Source organism: Furipterus horrens, unplaced genomic scaffold (assembly GCF_987537825.1).
Source record: "Furipterus horrens unplaced genomic scaffold, mFurHor1.1.pri manual_scaffold_2, whole genome shotgun sequence".
In the NCBI taxonomy this organism is placed as follows: domain Eukaryota; kingdom Metazoa; phylum Chordata; class Mammalia; order Chiroptera; family Furipteridae; genus Furipterus; species Furipterus horrens.
The window spans coordinates 53652526-53667975 of record NW_028327172.1 but is presented as its reverse complement, the minus strand read 5'-3'; the positions used below and the strand labels follow the sequence as shown (position 1 = coordinate 53667975).

Below are 15450 nucleotides of genomic sequence, written 5' to 3'. Positions count from 1 at the left end.
AATTCCCAGTCAGTGCACATGCCTGGTTTGTGGGCCAAGTCCCTAGCTGTGGACCTGTGAGAGGCAACCAATTGACATCTCTTGCGCTGATGTTTCTCTCCCTCTCTTTCTTCCTCCCTTCCCCTCTCTCTATAAATAAATAAATAAATATCTTAAAAAAAAATACTGGCATGATTTTCCAGACCTTGCGTATATGTATTTATTGACCTCTTTTGGGTAAGGCATATAGTATGAGGCCAAATACAACTAGACATTTACATTCTTTTCTTATTCTTTTCGTAAATATTTGTATGGCTCATACCATGTGCCAGGTGTTAAAGGTACCATGTGCCAGGTGTTAAAGCAGACAAAAGCCCCTGCCCTTGGGGAGTTCTAGTTGGAGAGACAGACAGTAAACAAGACAGCACCTGTAAATATATTAGGACATAAGTGCTAAGGAGAAAAAAAATAACCAGGGAAGAGGGCTCTAAAATGTCGAGGTGTGGGGGGTAATGGCAGGGTTGAAATTTTAGATGAGACTGACCAAGGAAGACTTCACCAAGGGGTGACTTTTGAAAAGTGATCTGGAGGGAAAACTTAGATAGCTATGACTTTGGTGGGATAAAAACACTCCATACAGAGGAGTAAGCAAGGGCCAAGGCCTTTGAGAGGTAAATGTTCCAGCAGATTCTCCTCCAGGTTACAGTAAGGAGGTCAGTGTGGCTGGAGTAGTTCATGAGAAAGAGAAGTAGCAGTAGCTGAAATAAAAATCAGCAGAGAACTCAGATCATGCAGAGACTTGTAGGTTCTAGTAAGGCCTCTGGTTTTTAATTTGAATGAGATGGTAGAACTTGGAGTGTTTTGAGCAGAGTTATGACATAATCTGATTCAGGTTTTAATAGGATCAAATTGCTTCTCTAGTGGTAGTATAAAGGTAAGAGTAGAGGAAGAAGATCAGTAAAAGGCTATTCAGTCTAGAGATAATGGTGAGTCGGATCCAAGCTGTGGCAGTGGATATGGTGAGAGATGTCCAAATTCTGGGTATACTTTATATAGTGGACAAGATTTGTTGACAGATTGGGTGAGAAAGAAATAGAAGATTGAAGTGTGACACCAAACTTTTTGCCCAAGTAGCTAGAAGAACAGGGTTGGTATTAACAGAGATTGGGAAAATAGAGGGAGAGCTGGGTTGGGAATTGAGCAGTATCAACTGCTCTGTTTTGGACCTGCCATTTGAGAAGTCTAATTAGACTCTCGTGTAAAAATGTCAAGTAGATGGTTGAATTTTGGTTCAAATGTTTAGATGTAAGGTCTTGGCTAGAGACACTATCTGATTGTCACCTATGTATATGTTGTATTTATAGATGAGGGTTTTTTGACGATTATGCAAATTATGGGAATAATTTCATATACTGATAATATAACCTTTAAGATTTGTTATATCAGGCTTTGTAACAATATCAGCAAAATGGAATGTGCATTAAACAAATGTCAGAACATAACATAAAAATGTTCTGTTATTTCAAGTGATATGTAAACAAAGATTTTCCAAGTGGTGCCATATAAGGGGAAAGTGACCTAATACCTATCATGCCATGGGCCAGGTTCTTAAGTCCAGGTATTTTGGTCACTGTTTGACCTTGAGAAATCTAAGCTTCCACGAGATTAGGGAGATGAGAGGCTGACATGGTACTGCACCCCAGGTGTGTCTGATCCCAAAGCTCTTACTTTTTTACTCTGCACCACACTAGTCAAGAGGGTATGTGCTGTTGATTTCCAACAGCAATCATGTTCCCATGGAATGTAATATAGTATAAAATCGAGCATTGGACTAGAGTTATAAGACCTGAGTTTGTCAAATTTGCCATTGCTAGCTGAACAATTTGAATGTTAGTTTTCTGATCTATAAAATAATTGTAATTAAATCTACCTCACAGGATTATTATAATGGTCAAATGTGAAAGGCTTTGTAAACTTTGAATCAGTCTATGCATGTGTGGAGTTAATACCAAGAAACAATTTCATTTACAATAGTGTCAAGAATGAAACATTTAGGAATAAGCTTAACAGAAGTAGCATGACACACATACACTGAAAATTATTAAACATTGTTGGAAGAAATTAAAGGTCTAAATAAATGGAAAAATATCTTATATACTTGTGGAAGAACTAATATTGTTCACATGTCAATACTCCACAAACTGATCTACAGATACAGTGTAATCCCAATGAAAATCCCAACTGTTTTTTTTTTTAAGAGAAATTGACAAGTTCATATTAAAATTTATATAAAAAGGCAAGGAAGCCAGAATGGCCAAAATAATCTTGAAAAGGAAGAAGAAATTTGAAGAACGCATACGTCCTGGTTTCAAACTTATTATAAGGCTACCATAATTAACACAGTGTGACACTGGCTTAAAGACAGACAAATAGATCAATGAAAGAGAACTGACAGTCTAAAAGTCAACCTTTATATATGCATGATCAATTGATTTTTAGATATCTTAAATAAGTTTTTAAATAAATGATACTGGGAAACAAGATATTCATATGCAATCGAATGAAGTTGGATCCCTATTTCATACCATACCAAAAAATTAACTCAAAATGGACCAGATGATTTACTTGATAACCCTGCTTATAAATAGGCACAGACCTGAATATTTTTTTTTCAAAGAAGATGTACAGTCCAATCAGCACATGAAAATGTACTCAATACCATAAGTCATTTGGGAAATGGAAATCAAAGCCACAATAAGAATAATTTAATACCCATAGAAGATGGCTGTAATCAGGGGGTGGGTGGATGGGTGAAAATGTGAAAGGGAATATAGTCAATACTATTGTGATAAGTTTGCATGGTGATAGCTGATTACTGGAATTAGTGGGGTGATCACACTGAAAGGTATAGAAATGTTGAATTGCTATATTGTACTCCTGAAACTATATAATTAATATAGTAATATTGTATACCAATTTACCCTGGCTGGTTTGGCTCAGTGGATTGAGCGTCGGCCTGCGAGCTAAGTGTCGCTGGTTCGATCTTCCAGTCAGGGCACATCAGAGAAGGAAAACTCTGACTCCAAAAAACCTCCGCTGCCTTGCGGCATACCTCTTCAGGGGAAAGGCTAAGGGAGTGAACCCCGACAGAAAATCCGGAGCCAGAGTCCCTAAGGCGGTTTGACGTTGTAGTCAACACCGGCAACTCCTGCGGCGCACCTGAAGCCAAGCTGTATTGACTCCGTCTTTCCCTTGGACCCTTCAGCTGCGAAGAGAGGGGGGGTCTGCTGCATGGGCAACAGCAGACCCTCCATATCACCCTGCCCAGGCTCTGTAGCTTCAGCTTCACTGGAGAGGACACTCCAGCGTCATCGCAAGATGTCGATTCAACACGGGAGGAGACAGATACCGTGTCACTCCCGAGTTGGACTGCACAACCATTCTCGGCGGTGCAGATAGACTCTTAAGAAGCTACACCATCGTCTCTCGAGACGGACGGCTGCCGACGACGACGATTGTATACCAATTATACTTAAATTTTAAAAAGTAATAACAAAAAGACAGGTAACAAGGGTTGGCAAGGATATAAAGAAATTGGAACCCTCATGTGTTGCTAGTGTAAAATGTAAAATGGTACAGCCACTTGGAAAGTAGTTTGTCATTTCTTTACAAGGTTAAGTCATCATATATACCAGAATTTTCATTTTTAAGTATATATACAGGAGAAATCAAAACATGCGTCCATGCAAAAACTTGTACATGAATGTTCACAGGATCAATATGCATAATAGAAAAAAATAGAAAATGATAAAATGTGGCATATTCATACAATGGAATATTATTTGTCAATAAAAAGGAATAATATATGGATAGCATACTACAACATGGATAGAACCTGAAAACATTATGCCAAAGTGAAGAAAATCCATCACAAAAGATCACTTACAGTATAATTCCATTAATATGAATAGGCAACTATATAGAGACAGAAAGTAGATTAGTGGTTGCCTAGGGCTGAGAGTGAGAAAGTTGTAGGGAGGGCAATGGGCATTGTTGGCTGCCAACGAGCATGGGTGTCTTTTGTGGTTGCTAAAATTTTCTAAAATTGTGGGAATGGTTGCAAAACACTGAATATACTAAAAACCATTGAACTGTACATTTTAAATGGGTGAATTTTGTGGAGTATTATATCTCAACAAAGCTGTGAATATTATAAAGAATGTTGTCTGTGTTTGTAATAGATTTTTACTCAGCTAAACTGAATAGCCTGTATCAATGACTGATCTTGTTGACATCATTCTGAAATGTGTTGTGTCAACCAGCCAAGACTAATAAGCTAATAGCATTTCCCTAACTTTAAAGCTAATGTAAAATGAGGATCTCTGAGTAATGACCAAATTTTTTTGATTCGGATTCAGAGGAATATTTTTAGTTCCATCACTATTTCCTAAGTCCTATACTGCAAGGGAAGTCTTGTTTGAAAAATAAAGGTTTTTTTGTTTTTTTTTTTTTTGAAGAACTAAGAGATAATTAGCATTTTCACATATGAGAGTTTTTCTTTATCACTTTGATAGCTGGGTCCTAGGAAGAGGAAACCGGCATTAACTGAGGGACTGCTATGTGCCTGACACTTGAGCTTATTAAGTAAAACATGTACCATCTGGTTTAACCCATACAACAACCTTATGAGGTTGACCTTGTTATCTCTATTTTACAGAGGGGGAAGGTCATCTGGCTTTTGAGAAAGAAGTTGGGATTGAAATTTAGGTTTCTAAATTCCAATTTCCAGTATTATTTGTATTGATTTGTGGGACACCACCATCAATCCTTGGTCCTGTTTTATGCACTTGTTTGCAGAAAAATGTAAAACTTCAGCGTGAATCACCTTTCAATACGATGGATTAGGTCCTCAGATAAAATTCCCAGGTTATAAGCTTGTAATTTTAGATGTTATGCATAAAATAGGTTTCTTTATCTTATCTGGATATAGATAGGAAAAACTAACAATCTTGTTTTTTCTTCTTTTCCTCACTTAGCAATGGTCCAGAGAGAGAGTAACCAAAAACATCACAGACACCTTGGTTGCCATCACTATCCCAGAAGAGTTCCATCATCGAGATCTTTGAGCCAACAATGCCTTTGATTCCTTGACTGTACTATTAGCCTGCTCCATGTAAGTTAAATACATGAAACAGTGGATCAGATATTTCTATGCCAGTCTGAGAAAGACATAATGAGCAACTTTTGATCATTTTCAGTTTCTTCTTTTATGTTCATTTCACCCACATTCCCATTCACTTTTTAAAAAAGCATATTTGATTATGCTGTTACAGTTGTTCCAATTTTCTTCCCTTTGCCTCTCTGTCTGGTACCCCCCTTCCCTCCAGCAATCCCTCCCCCCTTAGTTCATGTCCATGGCTCGTGCATGTAAGTTCTTTGGCTTCACCATTTCCTATACTATTCTTAACATCCTCCTGTTTGTTTTGTTCCTACCAATTACACTTCTTGCTCCCTTTAACATTTTCCCCTTTTTCTCTCTTCCCCCTCCTGGCTGATAACCCTCCAAATGATCTCTATATCTGTGATTCTGTTCCTGTTCTGGTTGTTTGCTTAGTTTGTTTTTGTTCTTTTTTAGGTTCTGTTGTTGATAGATGTAAGTTTGTTGTCATTTTAATGTGTTTAGTTTTGATCTTATTTTTCTTAAATGAGTTCCTTTAATATTTCATATAATGAGGGCTTGGTGATAATGAACTCCTTTAGCTTTACCTTGTCTGGGAAGCACTTTATCTGCCCTTCCATTCTAAATGATAGCATGGCTGAACAGAGTAACCTAGATTGTAGGTCCTTGCTTTTCATCACTTTGAATACTTCTTGCTAGCCCCTTCTTGCCTGCAAATTTTTTTTTGAGAAATCAGCTGATAGTCTTATGGGAACTCCTTTGTAAGTAAATCTGTGCATTCCTCCTGCTGCTTTTAAGATTCTCTCTTTATCTTTAACCTCTGGCATTTTAATTATGATGTGTCTTAGTGTGGTCCTCTTTGGGTCTAGCTTGTTTGGGACTCTCTGTGCTTCCTGGACTTGTATATCTATTTCCTTTGCCAAATTAGGGAAGTTTTCTTTCATTATTTTTTCAAATAAGTTTTCAGCTTTGCCCTTCCTCTTCCCCTCCCAGCACCCCTATGATTTGGATGTTGGTATGTTTAAAGTTGTCCCAGAGATTCCTAAGCCCCTTCTCATTTTTTAAAAAAATTCTTATTTCTTCTTTCTGTTCCAGGTGGATGTTTATTTCTTCCTTTGGTTCCAAATCCTTGATTTTAATCCCAGCTTCCTTCCCATCACTTCTGGTTCCCTGTAGATTTTTCTTTATTTCACTTTGTATAACCTTCACTTCTTCCTTTATTTCATAGCCATACTCAATCATTTGTCTGAGCATCCTGATCACCAGTGATTTGAACTCTGCACCTGATAGGTTGCCTACCTCTGTTTCAGTTCTTTTTCTGGAGTTTTGTCTTGTTCTTTCATTTGGGCCATATTTCTTTGCCTCCTCAATATAGCAGGCTCCCTGTGTTTGTTTCTGTGCATTAGGTAGAGCTACTTTGACTTCATATCTTGGTGTTGTGGTCTAATGTAGTAGGTGTCCTGTAGGGTCCAGTGGCACAACCTATCCTTATAATTGAAACTTGGTTGCTGTTGGCAGATCAATGGAAGGGACTTACCCAGGCCAGTCAGCTGCAAGGACTAGCTGTGACCATTAACCACCAATCTCCACCCTCTGGAGGATCAGCTGTGCTAGGGCAGGGTGGTGGTGCTCTGAAGTGTTCTGTGGCTGTTCACTGGGTGTGTTAGCCCTGGGGTTTCCTGGATGGTGCAAGCCAAGGTCAGCCCCCACCTGTGTTTTGCCCGGGGCACCCTGCCTGAGCTATATAAAGCACTCTGAGATGGCTGCTACTTGAGCTGGGCTTGGAGATTCCCAGGTAAAGCCAAACTGTGAATCTCAGCTCTCTGCTGTCAGTGTTGGGCCTGGAGCTCACTGAGGCCAGCTGTTTCTTTTTTGATAGGACTTAGGAAGTTGTGAAGCATGAGCCAAGACCAGCCATTCATATGGAAAAGCAGCCCTTGTGGTATGGAGTCTCTGGGGATCTCCCAGGCAGGTCAAGCAGTATTAGCCAGGTTGATGGGGTCTCAGATATGGCACCAGCTTGGTGGCTCTGAGAAGGGAGGGTTTAGAAAAGGAACCATGGCCTCTGCTTGCCATGATGCCAGACACTTCAGTTTCTCCCTGTATGCCGCTGGTGCCTTTCAAGATGCTACCCTGGTGCTGGGGGTCAGAGGGAGTGAGTATGAGTAGGTGAGTCTGAGTAGGTGAGTCCATGTGTAGGTTCTTTAAGGTGAACTGCTTGGGGCTCCAGCAGTTTCTTCTACTCAATATCGCTGTTTTTTTGCAGGCAGAAGTTGTGGGGACTTATCTTCATGGCACTGGAAACCTGGGCTGGGGGACCTGGTGTGGGGCTGGGACTCCTCCCTCCTGAGATAGTCCTCCCGAATTTTGTCCACCACATGGGGGTGAGAGACCAGCCCATTCCATGTCTGTGCCCCTCCCACTTGTCTCGATGGATGTGGTTTCTTTAATTCTTTAGCTGTCAGACTTCCACTCAACTCAACTTCTGAAGGTTCTGGCTGATGGTTTTCTATATTTTAATTGTAATTTTTATGTGGCTGTGTGAAGAGGTGAGTCATGTCTGCCTATGCCGCCATATTGACCAGGTCTCAGTTTGGTTTCCTACACATAATTACTTTCCCTTGTTTATCATCGGGTCTGGTGGGGCAAAGGCTGAGATAGAAGGGAGGGTGATGGCTGTGACAGCAGCCATCGCACACCCCAGGTCCTTGCGATCTTTGCATGACTTCTGGGAAGAATATCTTTGTGACAGCTCTCCCTAACCATCAGGGCCCTCGTAACTGGAGCAGGACTCCTGTCTTTCACAAGAGGAAGAGTCCATTCCTTTGTTTCTCTGCAAGCAGAGATTTCTCTTGGTTTTCAGACTGAAGTCTCTTAGGCCCATTTATTATCTCCCACTCTTGCCCTCCCAAAAGAAAAACCAGAAGATAAAGATGATGTAATTGCAGCTGATAGGAAGGATGTCCGATGCGAATTTGGGAAATAAGAGCTGTTTCTTTTGTACTTAATTTAAAGACTTGAAACTGTACTGTAAATAAAGAATAAGGGTGGATCTTGTACCTATGTGTTGCTCCTGAAGCTCACTCCAGCTGTTGGGATTGCTGTGTGCACTGGGCTTGACTGTTTTGGAAAGTCCTTTAATTTTTTCTCTTCTACTTGGCAGCTTTTCTTAGTTCTGGGATATTTGCCACTGTGGTACTGCCAGTAAGAAATCTGGCCTCTTTTTGCTCCAGTTCTCTTTGTTTCTAAGGTCAGTTTTGTTGTAATTTGGTTACATTTTGTCATTTTGGGAAAATGACTCTGTTTTGTTTTTCTTTTTACAACAGAGCAAGCTTTTATATACTGTGGTCACTGATAATACTTTCCTAAGGAGCCTTTAAAAATTGATGAATCAGCTACTCAGAAGTTAGAATTTAGTATGTTCAGCTTTATTTAAATTTCATTTTATTTTCTGGTGGTTGGTGCTGCTGTCACTAAAGCCAGAAGTGTCAGGACATTAAGAAGCAGGTGCATGAGAACTTTTCTGTATGGCTTCCAAAAGACAAGCTAATTCATGCAGGCAGCATATTTGACATTAATAAATGACTGAGCCATTGCTATTTCCAAAGGGTTGGCTTCTTTCAAGCAGTTCTTACACTGAAACCTTTCTTCAGAAGAGCTTTCCTAGGATAACAAATAGGGTTGGACCAAAACCTTTCAGGGACACAGAGAGACTGAGTTTCTACTTTGTTGAAAGATTTCTTCCCCCTTGTTTCTTTGTATTTTCTCTCAAAATATTTTTCACCTTGTCTTTCTGTTTTTTAAAAACTTTACCTTGATCTCGATAATTTCTAGGACACTTACTTTTTTAAAAGTGCATATATAAGAGACTGAACTATTCCCCTTATTTTCCCTGGCATCTGGGAGGCACAGAAAAATCTTTGTCTGGTTTCAGAAGCCTCTAGTTCTCATTGTAATGAGTTGTCCATCAAAACATTTGGTCACTATTTTCATTTCAACATCAGAGAAAAGTCTGCTGAGGTGGGAGTTTAAGGGTCAAAACAATACTAGTTTTTAGTTTTTATCCATCGTCAACTAAGTAGTTATATAATGCAGGATTTATGGGCTTAATAGAGGATATTCTTACTATTGATTTTAAGATATTTTCCTTGAAACATTTTTACATGTTTAAAAGCTTTAAAATAATATTAATTCTTTAGATTAACTGCATTTTGTGAAGAGAATGACTGCCAAAAATGACTATTTTTCTGCAAGTATAATTTGGTTTTATGTATTTCTCCATCTGTATTTTATGACAGATGGCAACCTTAATTAAAGTTAGACTAAATATAATATGCTGAGATTTAATTTTTAATTGAAAAATAATTAGAACATCAAAATAGCCTTATTTAAAGCATCCCTCTAATTAATAGATGATGCTTTTGAAAGACCAGGAAAGAGAGACAAATTAATTGGGATAGTTTTTATTTTATGTTTTTGTTACTTTAACTACTTAGAGTCGATGGGTAAAACGAAGAAAAACTAGGAATCTTTCTTAAGGGTTCTGTAGAATAAAGAGATTATCCAGAGGAGCCAGTGTCTAGATTAGCATATTAGAGAGTGCAGACACCTCAGATACCCAGGCCGACCCCATCTTTTGTAGGTGGATGGCATTATGGCACAGAGAGAAGGAACTTGGGTAAGGCCTTGCTCACAGCTCATTTTGGGCAGAACCAGGCCTTGAATCCAGGTTTGTTTGTTGTTGTTTCTCTTTATTGATGTAGCTTAATCTTTGTTTGATTTAAGAAAATAAACCTCACTGAACCAATTTAAGCAAAAGAAGGAATTTATTAAAACTGCAGAGTTAGCTCCAGGACTTAGGTAACCAGGAGTCATGAGGGAATGAAACTGAGGTCTGGAAAGTCATTACAAGTCAAGACTGCTATTTCTCTTTCTCTTGTTTGAACAGAGGGGACCAATTGTCATCCTGGGGCAGCGATTTGTTTCTGAGATGCTTATAGCTTAGCTAGCAGTCTCAAGTGTGCACTGCATCAGAATTGTATGAAGGGCTTGTTAAAACATTGATTGCTGACCCTGCCCCAGAGTTTGTAATAAGTGTCAGAGTGGATCTTGGGAAGGGGCATCTCTAATAGTTTCCCAGGTGATGCTCAGGTATCACACTTGGAAAACTACTGGTTGAAAGAATTTTGACTTTCAGTTTCCTCAGACAGGGCATGTCCCTTTAGTTCACCTCTCCTCATTGTCCTGCCTGATCCCATTTGAGTTTGGAAGCCCTGCGTAGCATTTCTCCTCCCATTGCTGCTTCATTCTCTATGCAGACCAATTTCCTTTTCTTTGCTTGCATTCAGCCATGATGGCTTCCTAACATGGTGTCCTCAGGCCCCCGAAAACTGTACCATCTCACAAGCCCACAGCTCTCAGGGGTTAGGGAAGGACAAGGTCATAAAAACATGGTGTCAGAGATACACTATTTGGGATGAAAGGGGGCAGTTCAGGCAATTCAGTCTGTATCACACAGTATTTCTGGGAACACAAGTGTCCAATAAAATGCCATTGACTTATGTAGTAGAAAGTTCTACAGTTAAGCAAATTTGGAAAATAATGGGTTAATCAAAGTTAAATAGTTGTGGTTTTTAAATGTGTAATACACGTTATAACTCTTCAAAATGGTAATAGAGAATGAAACTTTTCTACCTTATTTTTTAAGCTAGAGAGAGGAAGTGAGAGAGAGAGAGACAGAGACAGAGACAGAGAGACAGACATTACTTTGTCGTTCCACTTATTTATGCATTCATTGGTTGCCCTGACCAGAGATTGAACCTGCAAACTTGGCACATGGGGACAACATTTTAACCAGGTGAGCTACCCAGCTGAGCTACTTAGCCAGGACTACTTTTCTTACTCGTACTTACAGAGCTACAAGCATACAGCATTGCTCTAGAACCTGGAAAATACAATGGTAAAGTAGCAAACATAGTATCTGTCCTAATAAAGTTTACATTCTCCTGGGAAAAAGATATGGAATGTCAAATTATACAATGAGTTGGTATAATTATGGCTCTTAGGGTATTTACTAGAGAATCTGAGTTAGTGTGTGGGAATAAGACTTCTTTTTTGATGTGACATTTTATGTGTTACCCTAATGATGAGTGGGAGCTATACTAGGAAGAGGAAAGGAGAAAACAGTGTATGCAAAACTCTTGAGTGTAGTATATTCAAGGAACTGAAAGAAGGCCACTAACGGGATAGCAAATGACCAGGAGAAAGTGACATAAGGTGAATTTGGAGATGTGGCAGGAAAAAGCTCATTCATGTAGACCATGGGAGGGAGCCACTGAAGGAATAAGAATACATCGATAGTCCTTAATCAGGGGAGTGACATGAACAGATTTTTATTTCAAAAGATCATTCTGGAAAAATATTTATTCAGGTCCACTGATCATTTTTAATTAATTTTTTTAATCTTTAGTTGTATGAGTTCCTATGTATTTGCTGATCTGGCTTAATCTAGAAATTGGTTTTACTGTCTGGAGGAAGACTGTCAGCCAAACTTGTGACAGAGAGATAGTTTACTTGCCATAGTAGATAGTTGAATAGGGGGAAAGAATTATTATTATAATTATTATTTTTCCCACAAGCTTTGAATTCAGTAATAAGAGCCTCGATAAGTCAGTTGTTAAGCAAAAATGGGGGTGATTACAAAGGCAAACTTTGTACAAAACTTTTTAAAAATTCGACTGCCCCGTCAGCCTCCTCAGAGGGACAGGGACATGGACAACTGGAAATGGCCATCACCTCCCGGGTCATCAGCCCTACGTGGGGATGAGAGACCCCTTTCTGCCTGGGCACCTGGCTCGGCCTGACATCCAGAGCTGGCTGGAAGGACACAGAGACTGGAAGGATGTCGTGTCAGTGACGCGCGCCATAGAGACCAAGGTTTCCGGCATGGACGCAGAGGATGTTTCTCAAAGCCGTCCTGAGAACTCACAGGTGCTGTGGGGGCAGGCGGGGCAGGGGCGGTGACGGGCGCTGCGCCGGGGCTCGAGATCTGGGCGTTGTGTTTACACTGGTCCCAGCGCTGTCCCGCCAGACGCGCTCAGACTTGCATACCTAACTCAGTAACATGCATCAACTACGCTAGAACAGCAACGAGGGAGCAAAGGAACCACGCCAGAGCCGTGCAGCCGGGGCTGCGACGCGGGGAGGGAGGGGACGCCACGAAGCGAGGACCTTTGCTCACTAAGGAGGGAGATGAGGACGCAGCGCTCGGCGCAGGAGCGACACACGACTCGGGGGCAAGGGGTTTCCAAGCAAACAGACCACACTAGTACCACTTCTTCCTAAACGAGAAAGGAAAGAACTTCATTCCTGTGTCCCCCATCAGTTCCAAATAAAACTATGGGTTTGAAAACCACTGCCGGGGGAGGGGGGGGGGGGGAGGCGTGGACATCATTCCCAGAATGCCTAACTGGAGCGCAATATGCTGGGCCGTGGTCAACCGAGGCTGGTGATGTTGGAGTGGCCACCAGGGGGCGTCACGATGAGGTAGCCGGTGCGCCTGGAGTGGTTGTCCTCTACCTGTGCACTTGATAAGCTGAAGTTGGACTGGTGGTGGTTTCTGGTGGGCGGGGGCTGGTGTTTGGAAGGTGAGGACTTCGCCGGCACCTCGTACACGGGACCGTCGTACATGCCCCTGGGGACCCCTTGTAAGCCAGAGACCTTGTTCCTGATTCGGACACGCTGGTAGAGATACTCGGGGAAAGGCTTCCATGGGATGAAGCGGCCCATGCCCTGGCTGACGCTGAGGCTGCCGTCCTCGAAGATGACCTTGCCCTGGCTGATGACCACCAGCGGCGAGCCGGGGCACTCCATGCCCTCGAAGATGTTGTACTCCATGGACGACCTGTGACTCTTGGCCGTGATGGTCTTCACCCTGTCGGGGTCCCAGATGAACACGGCATCCGAGCCCACGGCGATCCGCCCCTTTCTGGGGTATACATTAAAGATCTTGGCTGCATTGGTGCTGGTGACGGCAACAAACTGGTTGTCTCGTCCATTTTGCCGGTAGCCACTGCCTTGTCCCAGATGACGGTCATCTGCTCCTCGATGCCGTTGACGCCCTCGGGGATCAGAGTGAAGTTATCCTTGCTCACCGCTTTCTGGGCAGTGCTGTAGCGACAGTGGCCACTACCCGTGACCTGCAGGTTTCCACAGGCCAGCAGGGAGGTCAAGTAGTCGGGCGTGGTGGGGTCCGGGCTCAGGGGAGGGGAGGTCACGAACGCTGCTGCCTTGGCCCAGTTCTTGCTCCAGTAATGGGTGCCGTCAGTCCCCAGGCTGGCAGCGATGGGCTCACCGAAGATGAGGGGGCCTTTCTTCCTGGCCAGAGTGATGATGTCGCGGCGCTCTTGCTCATCACCTTGGTGATGTACACAGGGCAGTTGATCTGGCCCGCGATGGTGATGGCCCGGAACACAGCTTCGGCCTCCAGCTCCTCAGGCCTGCTCAGCGTGGCCCTTGGGGCCTATGATCCCCATCTCCAGGATCCGCTTTTGTTCCTGAGCTATCAAATCTCCGTTTTCCACGTGGACCAGGATCACCGCTCCCAACCCCTTAAGAGAGGTGAAGGCTTCGTAGAGCTGGCTGTCGGACATTTGGTAGAGATCCTTGTAGGCCATGTACAGCTGGAAGGAGTTGATACCTTTGTCCTGCACCAGCACCTCTAGCTCCTCCTGAATGCCATCCTACCAACTTGTGATGTCCACATGGAGGGAGTAGTCACAGCAGGATTTGGTGTCAGCCACTTCATGCCATTTCTCGAAGGAGGTCAGCAGGCTGGACCCACGTGCCGGGACCACATGGTCAATGATCATCGTGGTCCCGCCCACCAGCGCTGCCCGGGTCCCTTGGAAGAAGTCGTCAGCAGAATCCATCCCCTGGGAAGGTTTCTGCAGGTACGTGTTGACATCGATCCCTCTGGGAATAACCATCCACCCGTTGGCCTCAAAGGTCTTCACTCCACCAGGAACGATTAAGTTCTCTCCTATTTGTTTTATAAGCCCGTCCTCCAGGTACACGTCAGCATAGAAGGACTGGTCATCATTGACGACGCGCCTGCCTTTGATGAGGAGCCGGTCACTCTTCTCAGGCACAGTGTCCCGACTCCAGGAACTTGCTGTCACCCCCTGAAGCCCCCACAGCATGAGGTTGGTGCCCCTGGTCAGCACGGCCTCCTGACCTCATCAGAATTATTTTTTTTAACATAAATGAAATTGAAAAAAATAAGCTCAGACACCTGAAGTCACTATCGTCCTACTTGGCTCACAAGTGAACTATTGCACCAACTTTAGTTCACCTGGTTCTGCTATTGGCTGCAGAGCAGAGACAGGGTCAGGTTCTTAAACCACAAAGATGTTTGCATCTGTTACCACACTTCCTTTGTGGCTTTAGGGGAGTGGTTTTAACCATTTATTTTTGTTTTATTTTATAACTCCTGAGGTAAATAGCCAAAGAAAGATTTACAGAAAACCAGCAACCAAATAACTCCATGATATCAAACTCCAAATTAATCTTTTTGCTCAGTAGATCCGCAGAGTGCCATGACACCGAAGGTGTACTGTAAGTACTTGTGAATAGGTGCAACATGGTGGCATAGCCAGATGATTTGGTAAATGGCTTCCTTCTCTCATCAACAAAGGCCACTGAATTGTTCTTGTTTCAGAAAACTCCCTCACAGTTGACAGAAGACATTTCATATATTACCATAATGTCAGTTCATTGGGCAGTCTACCTACCTTCAGAATGGGCGGTACAATGTAAACTAGTAAAATATCCATCCGCTTTGTATTTAAGGAACTCATTGGTAGATTTCCACCATCTCTTTTGTCCTCTTTTCTGATGTTACAAAACTCTCACCTGCAAGAATTTACTCTTTAAGTCTAAGCCAGTGGTTTTCAGCTGGCAGCACTTTTGCCCTGCAGGGGACACTTGGTAATATCAGGAGATGTTATTTTTTGTCACAACTCTGGGTAGCAGGGAGTTGCTGTTGGTATCTAATGAGTAGACAACAGAGATTCTGCTAAGCATCCTACAAGGCAAAGGACAAACTCCCACAACAATGTATTATGTGGCCCAAAATAGCAATAGTGTTGATGTCTAACCTAAATCTCTATCATAACTTAAGGCCCTTCTTTTCAAGTTTTATCTTGTAAAGGAGATGAAAAACTGATTGTTAATTCACCCAATAGCCTTACATGCTAAAAAACACAATAGCGCAATGTTTAGAATGTACTGTC

At 42.3% G+C, this 15450-nt stretch overlaps 2 pseudogenes; one reads left to right on the top strand and one right to left on the bottom strand.

Annotated features, from left to right (window-relative positions):
• LOC150018577 (lysosomal Pro-X carboxypeptidase-like) overlaps positions 1–12181 on the top strand; it is a 33595-nt pseudogene extending 21414 nt beyond the window's left edge.
• A 471-nt stretch (positions 12182–12652) lies between these two features.
• On the bottom strand, positions 12653–14358 carry LOC150018576 (dihydropyrimidinase-related protein 1 pseudogene; annotated as a pseudogene).
• Between the last annotated feature and the right edge of the window lie 1092 nt (positions 14359–15450).